The sequence below is a fragment of the Parasteatoda tepidariorum genome, chromosome 10, assembly GCF_982258835.1.
Source record: "Parasteatoda tepidariorum strain Cologne lab strain chromosome 10, Ptep-v5.0, whole genome shotgun sequence".
NCBI classification, from domain to species: Eukaryota; Metazoa; Arthropoda; class Arachnida; order Araneae; family Theridiidae; genus Parasteatoda; species Parasteatoda tepidariorum.
The window spans coordinates 76,401,600-76,410,347 of NC_141764.1; the positions used below are offsets into that span (position 1 = coordinate 76,401,600).

At 31.0% G+C, this 8,748-nt stretch overlaps 1 protein-coding gene across 11 annotated transcripts in view; it reads right to left on the minus strand.

Annotated features, from left to right (window-relative positions):
- The window catches only part of LOC107436894 (exocyst complex component 4), a 332,756-nt gene extending 324,201 nt beyond the window's left edge, over positions 1-8,555 (minus strand). For 7 of the 11 annotated variants that reach the window (XM_071184141.2, XM_071184140.2, XM_071184138.2 and 4 more), the window contains exon 1: positions 7,066-8,555. The gene's annotated coding sequence lies outside the window, so the exon portion shown is untranslated. The remainder of the gene's footprint in view (positions 1-7,065) is intronic. The other 4 variants (XM_087153059.1, XM_087153058.1, XM_087153061.1 and 1 more) reach the window with 4 other exon arrangements.
- Positions 8,556-8,748: the final 193 nt, after the last annotated feature.

Below are 8,748 nucleotides of genomic sequence, written 5' to 3' on the forward strand. Positions count from 1 at the left end.
CATTTTATTTAATATTCCATAAAGATTCGAAATTTTCAAAGCTAATTTCTCTTTCCTTGACGATAATGATCTTGAAAAAGTAGACCTAACATCTTTTTATAATAACAAGTTTAAATTAGCGTATTCGAAAAAGTTACCATCCATCACGTTCTCTTACAATTTCATATTCGCTTTTAACTAAATCGAGTGACTTAAAATTTTGCAAGCCTATAAGCTATGACAAACAAACGAAAAGATCCTTAATAACCCAACCTATTGAGTTAATAGATGATGCTGAAACAATACCATAACTACGGAAGAAAACGATGCTAAGCTATTAAGTCTTTTGTTTTCTCTATTTCATTCTCGAACGTGTCGGGGCTATTACCTACTGTATATGTAATGAGGTGAGGATATGATGAATGAGTCAGTTTAAATCGTTATTATTATTTTTTTCGTACGAAAACCACCCAAATGGAATAATTCTTTTGGCATTTTCTTTATTTTTTATGGGGGAAATCATGAGATGAGGATTGTTTAAGAAGAAATAGGAAGTGATTTTAAAACACCAGTAGAATCTTCGAATCATGTTTTTTTATTTATTTATTTATTTGTTTTTTGTCAAACTAATATTTGTGTTTTTGCAATAATTTGTTTCTTTGAATAAATATATTTATTAATATGAAACAGCTACGTTTACTGGCCACAAACACTCATAAAAAAAATTCCTGAATTTTCCCCGAATGATTTTATTGATTTATTTTGATTTTTGTAAACAGTGGCATAAAGTTTATTATCAATTTTCCAGGTAAGCCTTATTTTTATTACATAAAATATGTATATAACAAAACACTTAAACTCTGAAAGCAAACAAATTTTAAAAAATTATTACAAGACCAGTTTTACTGAAAAATATTGGCATTTTCCAAGACAATTAGGGTATTTTAATTAAAAACATTCCCAAGCATTTCCCTGACACTTCACACGTCGATATAATTCCCTGATTTTTTACTGTACACCCTTATTTCCCTGATCCTGGGATTGCCGTGTTAAAAGCACTTAAAATACGAAGAAAAAAAACTAACAATTTTAAGTATCAATAGCTTTTAACATATCAGATGATTACAAAAATTCCTGTTCAAATTTGAAACCAAATGAAATGCAACTAATTTTTATGCATTCAAAAAAAAACTATTTATTCATCAATAATTTATTGGTTAAAACGGACTCTTCACAAAATATTTTATCGTAAAAACAGATCTTTCAGAAATGATTTTATGGCAAAAATTCCTCTTCACAAAATATCTTTCATCATCAATATTTTTTATTTCAAAAATTCCTTTTTAACTAGATGTTTCTTTAGAAAAACTGAGTCGTTGGCGACTTGTTCACGAAAACTGGAATTTATTTTCAATTGTACACTGTAAAAAAAATTCCGGATCAAATTACGGTATTAAGTACCGGCACTTTGGGTGCATCGTCCGTAAAATCCATTTTTACCATAAAATATTATACCACAATTTTTACAGTGATATTTATTTAATTCGGTGATGTTACGTTAATTATTACTGTAAAAGTTGCAGTCAGCAATATGTCTCTATATATTTCTTCTGCGGGGAGGGGAGGGGGTAGGTATGATTTGGTTGCAGTTTTCACCAAGGAATTGTTAAAGCTCGCTTGAAATTCAGACATTTTTTTTAGAATTCAGACACAAAAAAACATCTTTTTTCTTTTTTTAAATTGTAAATTTAATTGCACAAATATTGAGTGAAAATTGTAATCTTAAAAAGGGCTGCGTCTCTACATTTATAAAATGTGTGGGGGGAGGGGCTCAAGCTATATCTGCCCTCCAACGATTCCGTGGTACCCAATCTATAATGTACTTAGAACATTATTATGGAACATACGGGACTTAATTGCAAGAGAAGCGTCATTACCTCAGCGGTATATAATAAAAACAAACACATACACAGCGGTACCACAGTTTCAAATTCACTATCAGTAGTTAGAAGCGAAAATAACACAAAAATATGTTCATTTAACGTTTACTGAATTCAAATTAGCCCACTTATAAGGTGTATCATGGGTCTGTCCAGACATTTTGTGAAAAGTCCGTTTTTCGTGAAATTGTGAAAAAATTACTCACATTCTTTCAACCAGGGTCCGCTTTTATGAATTTGTGCAAATAGGGTCCGGTTATTGCAAAAAACTTTTTCAAGGCGTTTTTAAATTGTAAATAGATTACAAGATTATGCTCGGCACTGTAAAATTATAATAAAAAAATTTAATTTTCAAAAATAAACAGCAATTGCTGCTTCTAAATTAGAGATGCAACATTTGGTATTTAGCCTATACTGCTGAACGCAGAATATTCATTTCGGACGAATAATGGAAGAATCGTCAGCCGAAGACAAAACTTAATTCGTTTACATCCATCTTTCTTGTTTTCTGCCCTGGGAAGGGTTTATTCGATTAACAAAATAATAATGAGGATAAACAAATTTGTGAAGGGTCCGATTAAAGGAAAAATAATTTTGTGAAGTTAAAATATTTTGTGAAGGGTCCGTTTTTATGAAAATATATGTTGTGAAGGGTATATGTGTGAAATATATGTCCAAATTTCTTCTAAACAGACCCCTGTGTATATACTACTTAACTCTAGTAAGGCATATAAAAATTACAAAAATACTTATAAAATTACTATTAAGTAAAAAAATTAACATTTAAATAAAAGTACTAAATTAAAAATCATACAGCACTGAAATTTTATACTTCGTCATAAAATGAAAAAATTAAACTGTTTACTTAGAATTCGTGTCCTAGTTTTTTGTTGAATCAGAGCTAGCCCTTATCGCATTTTTAACTTCCTGCATTTAAGCCACTAAAAATTCTTGCTTTTCATATTTCGGTTAACGTCATTTAGCTTTTCTATAAAGAGAGATGATTAAGCTTTAGAATAGCTTGTAGGAAGGGTGTAAGAAGATATTTCTTTTTTTTATTTCTTGTTTCTTACAATTGAGTTTTTTTTTCTTATTTCTTGCTTTTATGATTCTTTAAGGTGTAGAAAAAATATATCGTTAATTTGTTGCAAATCGTAAATTTAGTCGACTAGTCTGGAAGAGGCAGACTGAGAAAGCCTTGGCCTGCACTAGGCTGTAGTGCTGTTAAAGAAGAAGTTGCAAAACATAAATTTTTTCACTCAACCGTAAGACAGTGATCTCGATCATGAAATCGTAATAATTACGAATAATTCATAATAGTTGGCACCACTACATGCATATTAACCTCAGCACTAGATTTAAATATTTCATTGTTATTATCATGTTAGTTATATCAATCATCCAGTATCAATCGTTATTATGATGTCAGTAAAAACTCATAATCAATCAGTGATCAGTATTAATCGTTATTAAAATGATAGTACAGAATTATTAATTTATCATTATCACAATTATCATTTTTAAAGCTATAAATTAATTTATAGTAATATTTTCGTTACTATATAATATTTAATAATAATGACCATCTATTTGTATCAATCAGTATTAATTCTTATTTTGATGTTAGTACAAAATTATATAATCCATCAGTAATCAAATCGATTAACATTAATCGTTATTATAATGCCAGTACAAAATTAAAATACTGCAGACTTATTATAATTATCAAATTATTAATGACAATGATTATCATAATAACAATCAGTATATCAATTAATATTAATCCTTATTTAAATGTCAATGAGAAAAGATAATTAATCAGTAATACAATCAATCAATATAAATCGTTATTATGCTATCAGTAAGAAATTAAAATTTCCATCATTACCTTACTATTAATTGATTTATCAGGAATAAAAATGGCTGCAAGAGCACATATTTCTTGCCAGTGGTCATATTATTACCTTTATTTTGCAAAATATATTTTATTACCAATTTAAAAAATGGATGTTGTTGTAGGCTTTTCACAATTTTCGACGAAATTTACTTCGACACCATAATCACAAATAAAGAGTTGGAAGCCAAATAAAATCAAGCTAGCATAAGCATTAATAATAAGCAGCACAAAAATTTTAAATTTTAAAAAAAAAGCAATCCAAATTTTGTGGGGTTATGAAAGTAAACCCTGGAAGAAGAAAAAAACACATTTGACTTATGGGTAGCCAGTGATTACTTTTTATTTCTTTTTATTTTACTTTTTATTTCTTACACAACTTTTTATTTCTTTCAATTCCATTATTTCTTAAAATTGAAATGGAGAATTTATAGCCAATACGATCCGAAGGTACGTTGAACTTCCTGAAATACATTTTAATTTCTTTTAAAATAATTTTGAAAAAAATCACATTTTTTTATCAAATTTTAAGCGAAGAATTTAAGATATTAATTTCAATTAAGACTTAATTTTAAATAATTAATATTTATTTCTAGATACAAGGAATTCTTTACACAGTCGATATTTATTAAAATGCATAATACTGTATAACGTAAGAGTAAATTACTTCATAACATTATGTAATAATTATAGAGGGCCCCGCGAATGATAAATTTGCGAGAGAGTGACGTAAATTTAGCCAAATCAAATTTGCCTATAAACCCAATTAATTGCCACGATTAAAAAAATAGTTGCTATTCTTTTAAATTTTAATTAATCTTAATTTTTATAAAGTATATATTCGTATAGTTAGTTCATTTTAATTCATTTATTACGTCTAAACATAGGAAGCATCTGGCAAAAATCACTGGAATTCAGGGGTGTGGCAAAAAAAGCTGGACAAACAATTCTTTATTCTACTTTATTAAAAATAATAAAGAAACAAAATTTAGCAAATAATAATTAAAGAAGACTTTTATTAAAAAATAAACTCAATTGTTTTCAAAGAGGTTACCTTTTTAGTTTAATTTTTTTAGTTAGACAAAAAGAAATGAATACACAAATAGAAATTAGTAAACTTCCACTCTAGGATGCAGTGACTTTTTCCTAGTTTTATTTTTGCAGCATTATTTACTCTGTACTCGCTTAAAAAAGTTGACTTTGTATTTTCCCTTAATCATAATGATTACATTCTCTATTAATTGTAGTAATTTGCAGAATTAAAGTCAAATACAGATGTGATATAAAAAAATAATGAAGTTTTGTTTCATTGTAACCTCTTTCATTTTTAAAAACAGCCCAATACTTGATCCTACAATGTTGTTTTTTCTTGGGGGGGGGTGATTAAGAGAAAAGCACTGGGGGGGGGAATTAATCAGTTTTTTGTTGAGGGGCTAACTATAATGTATCCATCCACAACTTTAAGAAGATCTCCTGCAAGTATGTTATGACTATTAATCAGTTTTTGTCCATAGACTAACTATAATGCATCATCCTGCAACAACTTAAAGAAATCCTGCTAATATGTTATGACTATTAATCAGTTTTTTGTCACTAGGCTTACTATAAAGGTATCCATCTACAACTTTAAGACCTCCTGCTAGTATGTTATTACTGTTAATCATTTCTTTGTCCATAGGCTAACTATAATGTATCCTTCTACAACTTAAAGAGGGCCTCCTGCTAGTATGTTATGACTCTAAATCAATTTTTTGTCGCTAGGCTAACTATAATGTATCCTTCTACAACTTTAAGAAGACCTTTTGCTTGTATTACTATTAATAAGTTTTTTGTCGCTAGGCTAACTATAATGTATCCTTCTACAACCTTAAGAAGATCTTTTGATAGTATAACTATTAATTAGTTTTTTGTCGCTTGGCTAACTATAATGTATTCTTCTACAACTTTAAGAAGATCTCCTGCTAGCACGATACGACAGTTAATGTTGCTAGGCTAACTATAACGTATCTTTCTACAACTATAAGAAGACCACCTGCTTGTATGCAATGACTATTAACCCCTAAACGAAATAATTATAATTTTTTTTTTAAAAAAAAAGTATTACTGTGAATCACAAACTACCTTTAATTGCTTAACCCATAAATAAAAAGTAGTAAATAGACCTCCAAAATATCCAAAGCAATGAAGACGTAAAAATATTTAATATTTATTTACATTCATTCTAATAAGAAATGAGATTACCCAACCCTTTATTTATCTTAACTAATCAAGGAAGTTCCTTCGTAACTAACAGCCAATAAGTGAAAGGCTAAACATGGTTAATTCCTTTAATAAATGCTAAATGTTAATCATTCTGTTTGGATTTATGAAATCTACGATGAAACTTGTAACATAAAATAAATACATAAGAAAAGAAAGCCTTACGTAGAAGAATCACTTACAAAAAGGTAGAAGAATCACTTACAAAAAGGATCATTTAGATCGTTTTTATAAGAGAAATTTACAATTAAACTTAAAAAATTATAATTAATAAGATAAACTGTCAATAAAAAATAGTTTTAGAAAAGATAAGTTTTAGCACTAAAAGCTAACAAATAATATAAACATCGAGATGATAAAAAACAAAGTATTTCAAATTAATTAATATGTAAATAAAACGATACAAAGCCTTACATAAAACAATAAAAATTAGAATAAAAAGCGATAAAAAATTATTATATAAAACGATAAAAATCATCTCTTTCTTTAAAAAAACTCTTCAGAAGATCCAAATCAATAAAGTTGAAAAATTTAATTAAACATTTTTAATTTAGTTTAAATTACAAATAAATTAACAAATAACAATTTTGAATTAAATAATAGAAAATCTCTTTCAATTAAATAGGGAATTCGATAAATAAAGACTTCAGAAACGTAAACAATATTAAAACAACTTGTTCCAATTTATCATACATCCACTTTTAACTGTAATTGTAATTAAATTTCAGAATACACTTACGAATGCTAATCACATTTTAATAACGAAACTAGTGGGGAAATGACACTTTAAACGCAAAATTAGATAATGTCTAAACAAAATAAAATCACTAACAAACGATAAATTTAAATAATTCCGAATTTAAAAACAAGCTCTGAAAGGTGAGAACAAACGATAGGTGAAAGACGTATTAATATTTCCTTTTGAAGAACATTTCCGAAAACGATAATTTATTCCATTAAGAAAAGAGCGGGAACGTAAAAGGGTTTCCTTACCTTTCTATTTTCGAATTCATGCGAGCATCCTTAATTGCATTTCCACAATCCTTCACTCAACTCCAGTAGAAAGGCTTTTCCCTCGAAGCACGTGGTCTTCAGCGGCCTTCATTAGCGTCAATTGCCACTTAAAACAGAAGGAAAAAAAATTCTTTTAATTACTCAGCTGTACCGCTAGAGAGCGTGCATCGTCGCGCCATGGCAACACAAATTATGATCTCGCACGTTTCACAGTTTTGCCTCTTCCAGAAAGTTTTGTTTTCTGCCGCCGCTCACGCCAAGATAGTTTTCTTGAAGCTGAAGAAGTCGACCGTTGGATGGGAGGAAAAAAAATGGCGTGTGAAAACGATTTTTTTTTCTTCTTTTACCTCCCCTCGTTTAATCAAAAAGGGGTTTGTTTTCCCGGAGCTCTCCCCGCGTTTTGACACCTCATTAAGAAGTTAATTAGTCCGTTTTACGAGTGAGGGAGTGGAGAGGAGTTTGGTTGTTTTTTATGCCACTTCTTCTTTCTCTCTGCTCTTTCTTTTTCCGCAGACGATCGCGGGAAAAACCGTCGGAGGAAAGGGGCACCTATCGCTCGAATTTTTTCCAGGACGCGATTTCGACTGGTACTTCATCCATTTCTGTATCCCTCTGTGCTGCAAAGACGACGAGGAAAGAAAAGAACATTGGGACGGGCAAAAAATCCCTCCCGTTTCCCCCCTTTACCCTCCCCTACCCCAGGCAAGAGCTAGACGCAGGTTGCGCCTCCAATCAATAAAGTAGAGGTTAGAGAGGGAAGAAAGAGGAAAGATGGAACGAATGGAAGCGTAGAAGAACGAGAGAAAAAGAAAAAAAAATGAACTAAAAAAATATAAAAATCCGAGGAGGGAAGGTTTTCGAGGAGAGGGAGGGGGACTTAAACCGGGCGGGGAGCACCAGGAAGGCTGCTAGAGAGAAGCAGACTATAAGAGGGGTGGGCTGTCAGTGGGGAGGGTGGGCAGAAGATATTGACTGGCGGGCTGTTGCTGCGCGTTCCTACTGCAGAGGCCGGGCTAGACAGATCGATGAAAAAAGTCGCCTCTGTTAGAAAAAGAGAGACGCCACTTTTTCGAACCTTTTTCTGTCGAAGGTTTTTTCCTTTCCTCCGACTGGTCTCGTTCTTTTGTTTTTAAGAATTTTTTTTCCCCTCTACTCCTAGTTATTTATTCATTTTCGACTTCTTCCTCGTCCAGAATCTTTTTTGGCGATAAGTCCGATTTGTAGGCGAAAAAAAAAATTATCTTTCCACCCCCACTGGGGATGGAAAGGGATTCCACCAACGTTGTTTGTGCGGACTTTACCGTTCGCCAAATAAACAGACTGAGAGGTGGGCGAGAGATGAACGAATTGAGGGGTGAGGGGAAAAAGGGCGCGAAAATATTTTTTTGGAGAATTTTTTTTCCCTTTATTTTTTTGCTCCCTATCTACCACCAAGGTCAATAACCCACGCGCGTCGTCCACTGAATGCCAAAATTCCAGAGGCAGACGATGCAGACGTGATTGAGAGGCAACAGACGATAGTCCCCGGATTACTCCTGGCTGAGCGAATGAAAAATAAAAACCGGGAGACTGTTTTATTCTACATGTTTTTAAAAAGAAGAATCAAAAGGTAGCAGTTGTATTTTCTACCAAGTAGCTAAACTGGATCCTGAAAATCTTATC